Raw genomic sequence first — 13,142 nt, forward strand, 5'->3', positions numbered from 1 at the left:
GGCACTTCTTCTAGACTTAGGTAGGGTCATAAAACCTTTTCACAAATCTCATGTTTCATCCTCTCCTGATGCAGGATGATAACCTGTCCTTTTACAAACAGGAGTTCGAGTACAGTCTCATAGTACAGGATAGTTAATAGATAAAGTCTGAATTTAGAATCAGAGAACTGAAGTGTTAGTGATTCTTTTTGTAAGTTATATAAACAATTTTAATGGAAACATTCAATAGTGCATTTTTCCCATTGCTCCCAAGATTTGGTCTCTTTCTGCTGCTGTGTTAGTGATTTATTTTTTATTTTATTTTATTTTTATTTTTGAGACAGAGTCTTGCTCTGTCACCCAGGCTGGAGTTGCAGTGACGCAATCTTGGCTCACTGCAACTTCCGCCTCCCAAGTTAAAGCAGTTCTCGTGCTTTAGCCTCCCAAGAAGCTGAGATTGCAGGCACACACCATTACACCCAGCTAATTTTTGTATTTTTAGTAAAGACAGGGTTTCACCATGTTGGCCAGGCTGGTCTTGAACTCCTGGCCTCCAGCAATCCGTCCACCTCAGCCTCCCAAAGTGCTGGGATTACAGGTGTGAGCCAACACACCCAGCCAGATTTAATATTATTCCTTTTATCATCCCATCTATCTCCTGTTTCAATCATTTAAATCTTTGAATCACAATCTCAGAGAAAGTCACCAAGGTAGGAGAGTGGTCAATGTCACTTTTAGACTAGCATGTCTAAACCTCTAAAAGGTATAAACAAAGAAAAGGTTTTCAGGAGCTAAGGTGTATTAATGCAAAAGCTATCCAATGAAGTGAAGATAAGGGCCTTACCCACTTCCTTATCCTTACCCTTAAATCCAGAAAATCAGAGAATCTGAAATATAATAACAACATTCTCTTTTATTTGTTTGTTTGTTTGTTTAGAGACAGGGTCTTGCTCTATTGCCTGAGCTGCAGTGCAGTGGTGCTGTCATAGCTCATTGCAACTTCGGACTCCTGGACTCAGGTGATCCTCCTGCCTCAGCCTTCCGAGTAGCTGGGACTACAGGCATGCACCACCATGCTGGTGAAACAACAACATGCTTTAAATCTACAATCTTGTTTCAACGTTTTTCATTCTTTAAAAAGTTACCTGAGTTCTGGCCATAACGAAGTAAGAGAGATACCAGATTTGTCTTCTCAACTTAAAAACTGGACAAAATATCTGAAGCAATGTTTTTAGGCACTAGGCGGCAGTGTGTAAGGCAGTGACCCCTGAGAGAAGAGAGATAAAGGAGGTGAGCCCTGGGAATGCCCCTTATCCACTATTGTCATACATTTTACTTCTACAAGATTTTTGGTTATAACTCCTATAATTTATTGCTCCTATTTTTGCTTTATACATTTATATTCGTGAGCCACATAACAATGTTTTGGTCAACAAGAGACTGCATATACAATGGTGGTCCCATAAGATAATAATGGAGCCGAAAATTTTCTTTTACTTTTTTTTTTCTTTGAGGCAGGGTCTCCCTCTGTTGCCCAGCCTGGAGTGCAGTAGCATGATTCCAGCTCACCGCAGCCTTGACCTTCTGGGGCTCAAGTCATCGAGATTACAGGCATGCACTAACATGCCTGAAGTGAGCTGAAAAATTTCTATTGCCTGGTGACATCATAGTCATTGTAACAGGTGTTGGTGTAAAGACAGACCTACAGATGAATGAAACAGAATCGAAAATCCCAAAATAGACCCATACATGTATGCCAATTGATTTTTGACAATGGAGTGAGGGCAATTCATGGAGGATATCTATAAGAAAATAATTAAATAAACCTTGCTCAATCCTTACATCACACAGCACACAAAAGTTAATATGCAGTGGATCACAGATCTAAATGAAAGAACTCAAACTATAAAACTTCTAGAAAAAATGTAGAAGAAAGTGTTTGTTATCTTGAATTAGGCAAATATATCTTAATAGGACTTAAAAAGCACAAACTTTAAAGAGACAATCAATACAGTAGACTTCAAAATTAAAAGCTTTTTCTCTTCAAAAGATACAGTTAAGAACATGAAAAGGCAAGCCAGAAGGTGGGAGAAAATATTCATATTTGTAAAATATCTTTCCAATAAATGCTTGTATCTAGATTATGTAAAGAACTCTTAAAATCCAATAATAAAACATCAAAGCACCCAGTAAGAAAATGGGCAAAAGACTTGACACTATCAAAGAAGATATACAACACACAAGTACATGAAAAGATGTTTAACATCATTAGTCATTAGGCAAATGCAAATTAAAATCACAAAAGATACCATGATACACCCACTAGAAGGGCTCAAATTTAAAAGACTGACATTACCAATTATTGGTGAGGATGTGGAGCAACTGGACCTCCGTATACTGTAGTGAGAATGTGTAATGGCACAGACACTATGGAAAACAGTGTATCAGTTTTTTAAAATCTTAAACATACACCTACCACACACACAGCCATTTCACTCCTATGTATTTATCCAAGAGAAATGAAAGCTTATTTCCAGACAAAGACTTATACATGAATGTCTATGGCAACTTTAACAGCAAAACAGGAAACATTCTAAATTTCTATCAACAGAAGAATAAACAAAATGGTATAGCCATATAATAGAATAGTACTCTAATTAAAAGGAACAAACTACTGATATACAAAACAACAGGGATTAATCTCAGAATCACCATGGTGAGTGAAAAAAAGCTCCACCAAAAAAAAAAAAAAAAGTACATACTGTATAACTCCACCTCACATAAAATTCTATAAAATGCAAAGTAATTTATAGTGACAGCATGTCAGTTGTTTTCTAGGGTGTGGGTAGAAGGCAGGATGAGTTTCAAATGAGCATGAACATACTTTGGAGAGTGAAATAGTCTTCATATTAATTGTGGCGATGGTTTCCTTATTAGTTCCAAAAGAGCAAAGAGTACAGCCTAGGTCTATTCCTATGTCATATCTCATTAAATTGTACTTTTTAAATATGTGCAGTTCATTGTGTCAATTTTACCTCAAGGAAACTTCAAGTTACCTGAGCGTGGAACTGTTCACTATCCCTTCAACCACACTTCCTCATTCACAACCCACTCAACAATATCCTTTTAAAAGATGAGAAATCTGTCTTCGTAGTCTGGCATGCATCCATCAAATAAAGATACTCATTTTCTTCTAACAGAAAACACAGACAGATGTGAAGGGGTCAGAGAACAACAGAGCAGGTATTTGATAACACTAATTGGAGGATGCAGGGAGCACTGAAAATGGACATTTGACATTTCCTTGACATTTGACATTTCCTTGTTCTTTGTCATGCCACCTGGCCTAGTCCCTTACCTGGAATTGCTCTGGAAATCCCAAAGTCAATCTATCTTCATCAAATAATGCACTGTTCCAAGAAACTGCTTGAGTTGTCACATGGCTTTTAGCAAAAGCATGTAACTCAGCTTGTTTTTTGGTTTATTTTTTTGAGACAGTGTCTCACTCTGTCACCCATGCTAAGTGCAGTGGCACAATCTCAGCTCAATGCAACCTCCACCTCCCAGGTTTCAGCAATTCTCTGCCTCAGCCTCCCGAGTAGCTGGGATTACAGGCGCAAACCACCAGGTCTGGTTGGTTTTTGTTTGTATTTTTAGTAGAGATGGGGTTTCACCATCTTGGCCAGGCTGGTCTTGAACTCCTGACCTTGTAATCCACCCGCCTCGGGCTCCTAAAGAGCTGGGATTACAGGCGTGAGTCACCGCGCCCGGTCCAAAAGCATATTAACTCAGCTTGTTTTCTATTGAGGCACTACCTGCTATTTAGGGGGAAAAAAAAAAAGCCAGTTTGAATCTATTCTTTCCATCTGAATCACAGATACAGGTCAAGTTCTACTCTCTCCAGGCAATCAGCCTTCCCTGACCCCTCTAGAACCTGCTCATCTCCCTTCTTCCCTGACATCTGATCTATATAGAATTCTTAGTTTGTATCACACAATTTCTCATTATAATTGTTCATTTTCTTACCTACTATAGTGGGATTTCTTCTATTCTTCTCCCCAAGTTCCTGGCTTTGCTTATAATAACCTCTGCCCACAGTCTACTCTCTTAGGGAAATACTGAGGAAGAAGCTTTCATGCTAATCATTACTCATATCTCCTCCTGTCCCTTTAAGAGATATAAACAGTGCTCGGGGAGAAGATTGGTGTTGGTGCATGACCCAGCCTCTGGCTAGTTCCTTCTCTCAGACAGAGCTGCTTGCCGAGAAGCAGAGCACATCCCTTCTGGAGCTCAGCATGCAGTTCTCCAGCTGTTCTGCCTCCGATGGGGTAGACACATGAAATTGCAGGGGAGGGCAGGAATTTTACAAGCCCCAGTTTGGTCTCGGGCCCAAGCCACATTCCTCAACCAGCTTGGTCAACAACACCACTGATAATACATTTTAATCTCCTCATCAACAGGAAGGAATGGGGGGTATGATTAATTAGTGCCACTAACATCCAAAATGCTTTTCCTTCCTTTATTTGACTGTCCAAAATGTCTACCCTTCTGAGTCGATTTCTTTTTTTTTTTTTTTTCTTTGTGAGATAGGGTCTCACCTGCCACCCAGGCTAGAGAACAGTGGTGGGAATCTCGGCTCACTACAACCTTCGCCTCCTGGGCTCAGGTGATCCTCCCACCTCGGCCTCTCGAGGAGCTGGGACTACAGGTGTGCACCACCACGTCCAGCTAATTTATGTATTTTTTGTGAAGATGGGGTTTTGCCGTGTTGCCCAAGCTGGTCTCGAACTCTGGGGCTCATGCAATCACCCACCTCAGCCTCCCAAAGTTCTGGGATTACAGGTGTGAGCCACCCCGCCCTGCCAAGTTGATTTCTTATTCATGAAGTCTTTCACAATTCCTGAGGCCCTGATTAATCATTTTCTAGTCTTTGCCCCAAAGTATTTTTGTACCCCTTCCATGGTATTTATTCTACTTGTCATTCAAGTAAATGTGTGTATATATATATGTGTGTGTGTGTGTGTGTGTGTATATATATGTGTGTGTATATACATGTGTATATATGTGTGTGTGTATATATATGTGTGTGTGTGTATATATATGTGTGTGTATATGTGTATATATATGTGTGTGTATATATATATGTGTGTGTGTGTATATATATATATATATATCTTTTGACACTTAATTATTAAGTCCTTACAGGAAAGAACTATATCATACCCTCGTTTCAACCAATTCAGCTTAATTTTTATGTACAGTTAATCTGAATTGTCCTTGTAATTTCATGTTTATGGTTTGTTTTCATGCAGATTGTAGGTTCGACAAGACAGACAGTCACTTCTTGTTGACTACTGTATCTCTTCCACTAGCATGGGGCTTGACACAGAATAAATGCTCAGTAAATATTTGTTGAATTGAGTTATACTTTCTCTTACACATTTAAATCCATGTTTATTAAATATTTGTTGGGTGACGATTGATTGATTGATTGATGGGAGACAGTGATATGCAGAAGATAACTCTAAAACCAAAGTGCCATCTTATTTATCACAAAATAACCTCAATCAAAACAACAACAGCAAATTCATGCTTCCTTTGAAGACAATGTTAAAAAGATAAAAATTATTGCCTTACCCACACTACACATTGTCCTTTGGAGTTTTCATATCTATATATTACTACTCTATTTAGTGTGTTCAGGACAAAGAATAAAATAAAACACAATTTGCATCATCAATGACTGCTCCTGTTTTAAAATAATAAATTTCTAATTATAAATAGGTTTTTCACACTCTGGGTGACAGAATCCAACCAATCTAAAAGAGTTCTGAAATAGTGACTCAGCAAGGGTGCAAACTACAAGGGCAATCAGACCTCTAACAGCTTCTGCTGTGTTGTCTGCTACTGCAAAAAATAGGTCAGATATTGCAGTGCTCTGCTGTCCAGCACAACAGCAACTGGTGCCTCTTGGCCTCACAGAGGTCCTTTGAATTACCTCCAATAGCTCAGTAGCACTGTATGATATATTTTTATTTTAGATGCTCAAATTTAGGTCTATTAGCTAATTGATGAGAAGGGGAGGGGAGAAAAATCTCAGGAGAGCACCTAATAAAAATAAGTATGTGTCTAGTAAGTTACCACGACTACTAATTGTCCTGTCTTATGCTGCGTCCTTTGGGAAGGATGTGACTGCCCTCTAGAAGCTCAGAGTATGGTCAATTTATACAGAAACCATTACCAGGCAATATGAAGTGAAATATGAGGAAGTGTGGAGTTTGTGATATAGCCAATCAGAACAGAGAAGACAGATAACACTCTGGGAGGTCAAGGCAGGCAGATCGCTTGAGCCCAAGAGTTTGAGACCAGCCTGGGCAATATGGTGAAACCCTACAAAAAGTACAAAAAAATTTAACCAAATGTGGTGATGCACCCCTGTAGTCCCAGCTACAGGCAAGGCTGAGAGTTGGGAGAATTGCTTGGGTCTGGAAGGTTGAGGCTGCAGTGAGCCGTGATCACACCACTGCACTCCAGACTGGGGGATACAGTGAGACCCTGTCTTAAAAGAAAACAAAATTATTGGCTAGGCACGGTGGCTCATGCCTGTAATCCCAGCACTTTGAGAGGCCAAGGTGGATGGGTTGCTTGACCGCAGAAGTTCGAGACCAGCTTGGGCAACATGGTGAAACCCCATGTCTACTAAAAACACCAAAAAAATTAGCCAGGCACATGCCTGTGGTACCAGCTACTCGAGAGGCTGAGGTGGGAGGACTGCTTGAGCCTGGAAGGTAAAGGTTACAGTGAGCTGTGGTTGCACCACTGCACTCTAGCCAAGGCAGAGCAAGGCCCTGTCTAAAAATAATAACAATAAAATATAATTGAATGCATAGCCATATTCTTCACTATTATCATGTAGGACTCCCTCAAAGTTGTTGAATGTTACAGAAGTTTTCTATGTATTTACATGGAAAAAGATTGAAAAATATAGTTACATCAGAAAAGCAAAGTATCAACATTTATAATATAACCCAAATTTTGTAAAATAAATGATGTATTTGTTATATATACTGCTTTAACACATATAAATGCATTATGACATGTTCATTTAAAATCTAGAAAACTACAAACTGTATCAATAGTATTAACTTTGGGGGAAGGCTTTATAAGAATGTTTTCACTGCCCATATTATGTTTCTGCATTTATGATGAGACTGTATTACTTCTACAACATGAAAAAAAATAAATATTCTTAAAGAAAGCATTACTCAATAAAATAAGAGACCACAAAGGAAGGTTTGGAACAGTGTCTCCCCAGATCCATTATGTTCAGAATCCCCTGGGATTGCTGTTCACAAGAGCAGGCCCTATAGAAAGCTCCGTGCTACAGAAGTACAAACCTGAGCTCATCAAACTGCGTTTAAAGCTTTATTGTTCCACCTTCATGGGCAAAAGAAGAAACCACTTGTGCCTGCCTATATACGATTTCAGCAACGTCTTCAGATGACCTGACCAAAAAGCAATCTCTGGCTCCCACTGGAAAAAGGAAGGAAAGAAGGAAAAGATAATCTTTTAATCATCTGTAATGCGTCATTCTGTGGCACATTAGGTCAACCCATTCAAACTCTACAACTATGTAAAATGGATACCATAGCACTTAACTGAGATGAGGAAACAGAGGCTTAAAGATATTAAGTGACTTGGACCAATCTACCAGACTCCAAAGCTTAGGTTACACCATGTTGTAGCTCAACCGGGACTTAAGAATCTAAGAATTTAAATTAATAGTAGTATATTGATTTAAATTCATACGAATGTACAGACAAAAGGCTATAATAATAATGCATTTAACATATGTTCTGCTTTATGATTCACGAAGCATTTTTCATCCAGGTTATGTTTTATTTTCTCCTTATAACAAGCAAGCTTATGAGCAGTCAGACAAGCATCACTGCCTCCATTTTACATATAAGGAAATGAACCACAAGAAGTGGCAGATGACTAATCTCTAACCCTTTTCTGAAAGCAGAGGAAAAAGGAGAGAGGGAGAGGGAGATGAAGAGGTGGAGAGGGGAAGTGGGAAGAGGAGAAGACGGGGAGAGACAAGGAGACAGTGCCCAGGAAAAGGCAGCTTCTTGGGGTGGAATAGAAGGAAAATGTAAATAAGGTTGGCAGGAAGCCAATTTTGTCCCATGAAAAGAAACAGGAAAAAAATAACAACAATGACATTACTAAGCATTGTGTACTAATCAACTAGTACATGAGAAAATCAAGTAAGGTGGATAAGCTGGAATGCAAAGCCTTTTTTTTTAAATTTCAACTTAGCTGGAAGTCTTTAATTCTGATAAATAAGAGAAATTATAGATGATAAAGAGATAAATAAAATAGAAAGGAGTGATAGGGAAGGAAGGTTACACTGAGTTTTGATCTTAAAAGGTTTATGGTAATTTTAAGAGGGTTTTAAGCCAATAATAGAATAAGAATTGTTTGATAACAACTGAGGATTAATCAGAAGATAAAGATATTAAAATATTTATATTCTTCTAAATCTTGCTCCAAGTAATTTTCCTGTATACATTATACTAATTGTTATCATTAGTAATTGGAGATTTGGGATTTTTAGATTTGTTGAGATTATGGTTACAGTTTTTCGGGGTTTTTTTTGAGACAGGGTTTTGCTCTGTCACCCAGGCTGGAGTACAGTTTATGGCTCACTATAGCCTCAACCTCCTGGGCTCAAGCAATCCTCCCACCTCAGCCTCCCAAGTAGCTGGGACTACAGGTGCATGCCACCATATCCAGCTAATTTTTGTATTTTTTGTAGAGATGGGGTCTTGCCATGTTGCCCAAGCTGGTCACAAACTAAGCTCAAGTGATCTGTCCGCTTCAGCCTCCCAAAGTGCCATGACTACAGGTATGAGCCATTGTGCCTGGCCTGGTTACTGCTTTATAGAAAAACATGCCTATATAGCATAAGTAAGTTATGTTCTGCTGAAATCCATTATCTTCAAGACTATTCTCACTTGAATCAAACAGTCATCCCTCATGGTACAGCTCAGACAGAAGTTCCCTTCAGGACACATTCCATGGTCACATTTTTTCTCTGTGCTTCTGTAGCACTGTATGCATAACCCTATCACACCCCTGGGTTTTGTATCTGCCTCCCACTCTCTACTGTAAGCTTTTTCTGGGCCAGGATTCTGTCTCATCCACCTTTGTATCCCTAGTGCCGGGCACAGTGCCTGACGCATGGTCAGTTCCATGAAAGCTTGCTAAACTGCTGCATCACCGAATGCCCTCCAGTGTGGACAGGTGACCATCACCTAGGCACCAGCATCCACCTGGTGGCAGCAGCCCCACGGTGCAGCATATCAAGGAGGAAGTTAACAGTTTCCAGGGAGTTGGTTTTAAAAGCCTGAATCTGTAATGTCATTGCAAATCTGTGTACTGAAAATCTAAATCCAGACAACAAAGAAGCCAGTTCACACGAGGCCCTAAGGCTTTTGCCTTTGTGTTCTCAGAATCAATCGCTGATGAAAATTACAGGAAAAAAGTTTTGGCCAGGTGCGGGGGCTCATACCCATAATCCCAGTACTTTGGGAGGCTGAGACAAGAGGATCACTTGAGCCCAGAAATTCAGGACCAGCCTGGGCAACATAGGGAGCCTCCATCTCCACAAATAATTTAAAAATTAGCCAGGCATGCACCTGTAGTCCCAGTTACTCAGGAGGCTGAGGGGGGAGGATTGCTTGAGCCAGGAGGTCGAGGCTGCAGCTGAGCCATGATTATGCTACCACACTCCAGCCCGGGTGACAGAGTGAGTCCTTGTCTCAAAGACATTTTTAAAATTAAATAATATAAAAATTAAATTAAAAAACAAAAAAGTTTTATAAATAGGTAAAACAATTTCACAGTACGATTAGTTTTTTTAAAAATAGGTCCCAAAAATAACTGTTTATATATCTTCTTGGCTATTAAAGAATAAATACTTGCTGAAGAAATTTTACCTCAGAAATATTTTTTCTTACTGACCCAAACAATATTAGTGAATATAGCTAAGTTTATTATTGATTTTAAACTATCTTTAGGGCTTTTCCAGTTATCACAGAATATGGTCTTTGATTTTTTCTTTTAATGTAGAAAAGAACATTTTATGCGGGAGGTTCAGAAAATTCTTTTTGTTGTTGTTTCTGAGGTGGGGGGTCTCCCTATCTTACCCAGGTTGGCATCAAATTCCTGGGCTCAAAGCATCCTCTCTCCTCAGCCTCCTACGTACAGAAACTTCTTAAGGAATATTTTCATTTATATCTTATTTGAACATCATTTATCCATCCATTCCATAAAAATAAAAATTGAGGCACCTTCCTAATTGTGTTTCCACTTTGATTGTGTCTCAGAATAATAGAAAAGGATCCAGCCACCCTTGCCAAGAAGCATTTACAACAATGGAATGAAAGCTGTTGCCCAGCAACAAATTAACTATAACACAAGGCACCAGGCCAAAAAATTTCAGAATTAGCAGTGACTAAGGATTACCGTTCATACAGAGAGAGAGGAACTCCATTTCATCCTCATAAGCTCTCAGTCGTGTTCTCAGAAGTCTTTAAGTCATGCTTTGCAGACACTTTATGCTCTATGGAAAGCAGTAAATTAAAGTCATGTATTATTTTATAGACTCTCTCAATCTAGGCAGTTTGGGTTAAAGTCATTCCCAGGTTCACTTACATTTAATAGAACTATATTTTCCCAGCTTTTTAAAACTCTCAGCCCCCTCCCTAGACCACACCCCCACACACATTCATTCAAGCACACATCAGGAAATATTGATATGATGGGGACATGGTGACAACTCCCATTTTATTTCACTCAAATTCTAGTGCCTGCCTCTACTTCAATCAATGTCTTCCACTAAAAGAAAACTCTAGAGAGAAGACAGTCATATTTTCCCCTTCCATCCACTGTGATACTAAGGACAATGTAATAGGAGTGTCCCTTTGTGCAAGCAAAGCCTACAGACAGCTTCCATATGTGCTGCCTTGGAGCTGGCTCTCGCTCTCTGGAGCAAGGCCGAGATTTAATGAGGCTTTCCATATTGAAGGTCACAATGGTGTGCTGAATCACAGGGTCTCTGCAGGAAACCACACATCAATCCTCAAGAACTGCATATGGCTCAGTGACAACTGAGAATGACCTCTGACAGCATTTCACAACACCAGCCACGCACACCCAGACATCCATCTCATGAGACCCTAGGGAAATAGGTGCTATACAACAGAGGACGCTCTTGTTCACAGGTAGAAAATTCCATAATCTATTACCTTCCCAAAACATTATCTTTGGCCTCTGCCTCCAAAAGTATCAGCCACCTTTGAAGTTAAATATTAAGGCAGAAGAAGAGAGAAGAAGGAATTCTAGGAAACAATTTCAGTAACAAAAAAATTTATCCTTTTTAAACTGGAAAACTCAGGTACCCTGCTTCTATGAACTCTTGTTCTTAAAAAAAAAAAATGCACTCCTCTCTTTCCTCTATAGGCTATTCTTTCTACTAAAGTTCTTTTTCTCCCTAAATTCCAGAGCTTATGGAGAGACATAAATGAGGGTGTCTTAGTCTGTTTGTGCTGCTTTAACAGAATATCTGAGATAGAGTAATATATAAAAAAACAAAAATTTATTTTCTCACAGATCTGGGGGCTGGGAAGTCCAAGATCAAGGCACTAGCATCTGACAAGGGCCCTCCTGCTGTGTCCTCCAGAGGGGAGAAACACCATGTCCTCATATGGCAGGAGGCAGAAGGGCAAGAGAGAGCGAATTCCCTCCATCAAGCCCTTTCATAAGAGCACCTAACCTACTCATGAGGGCTCCGCCTCCCAAGTTCCATAAACATCTCCCAAAAAGGCCCCATCTCCCAACACTGTCACATTGGGGATTAAGTTTTAACCTATAAATTTTGGAAGGGATACAAACATTCAAAGCATAGCAGGAGAGCAAACCAATTCATTTTCATGAGAATAGAAAACAAACAGTAACAAAAAACAAACCCAACCAGCCCTAGATACTAGTCTTGTTTCTGCTAGTCACCCCAACTCTCATGGATCCCAAGCTTCCTTGTATATAAAGTAATAGGGTTAGAACACAAGTGGGATCATAATATTTTGATTTCATAGAGATAACTGGGCTTTAGAAGTCCAAGAACCCAATAAAATTGTATGTAAAAATTTTTGGTGTACAAGCATTTTTCTAGGTCTACAATCTACTTTCATCAGATTTTCAAAATGGGCTAAGACTCAAAATTAGTAAAGAACTACTGGTTAAGACGATTTCAAAGTACAAAGATGTAAACTGGAGAGTCTACAGTTCTAAGATTCTTTAGTTAACAACAGTGCAGGTGAAATTCTAAGTCAATTAGAAGAGGAAAAAGCCTACAAATTGTTATCCTTAGAGAATGGAGAAACTAAAAATACAGTTCATTCAACCTTCAACAAGCCTAAATGATCTGTAAGAGATTAAGGCGTTGTCTAAGCAAAGTTGAAGGGCCTGACATGTGCATTCCACCCTCAGCTGAAGACTTAGGACCACATCTAAACAGCCATAGAAGTAAGCGAAGAGTACACCTAGTGCCCAGATCTTGGTTTCTAAATACTGTTCCCGACTAACAGGTGGAAATCTTTAAAGGTATGGCTGAGTTTTGGTTTGGGGCAGGAAAGATACGAGATAGCCTGGCATATGTTGTTTGGCTAAAAAGTAAGGAAGTGCTCAAAGACAAAATGAAATCATGTTAAAAGTGGACAGGAATTGGCTTGACGGGGTTCCCACTGGTCAAATTTGGGACAATACGAGCATCAAAAAGAATAAAGAGGCTGGGTGCAGTAGCTCGTGCCACTCAGCACTTTGGGAGGTCGAGGTGAGCAGATCACCTGAGTTCAGGAGTTCGAGACCAGCCTGGCCAAGATGGTAAAACCTTGTCTCTACTAAAAATACAAAAATCAGCTAGGTGTGGTGACACGCGCCTGTAATCCCAGCTACTCGGGAGGCTGAGGCAGGAGAATCACTTGAACCTGGGAGGCGGAGGTTGTAGTGAGCCGAGATCGTGCCATTGCACTCCAGCCTGGGCAACAAGAGCAAAACTCCATCTCAAAAAAAAAAAAAAAAAAAAGAAGAAGAAGAAG

The 13,142-nt window shown here is 39.6% G+C and overlaps 1 protein-coding gene across 3 annotated transcripts in view; it reads right to left on the reverse strand.

The window, feature by feature from the left end:
- The window catches only part of CRACD (capping protein inhibiting regulator of actin dynamics), a 299,860-nt gene that overhangs the window by 207,136 nt on the left and 79,582 nt on the right, over nt 1–13,142 (reverse strand). The gene's annotated exons all lie outside the window — the stretch shown is intronic.

This window comes from Symphalangus syndactylus, chromosome 10 (assembly GCF_028878055.3).
Source record: "Symphalangus syndactylus isolate Jambi chromosome 10, NHGRI_mSymSyn1-v2.1_pri, whole genome shotgun sequence".
Classification (NCBI taxonomy): Eukaryota; Metazoa; Chordata; class Mammalia; order Primates; family Hylobatidae; genus Symphalangus; species Symphalangus syndactylus.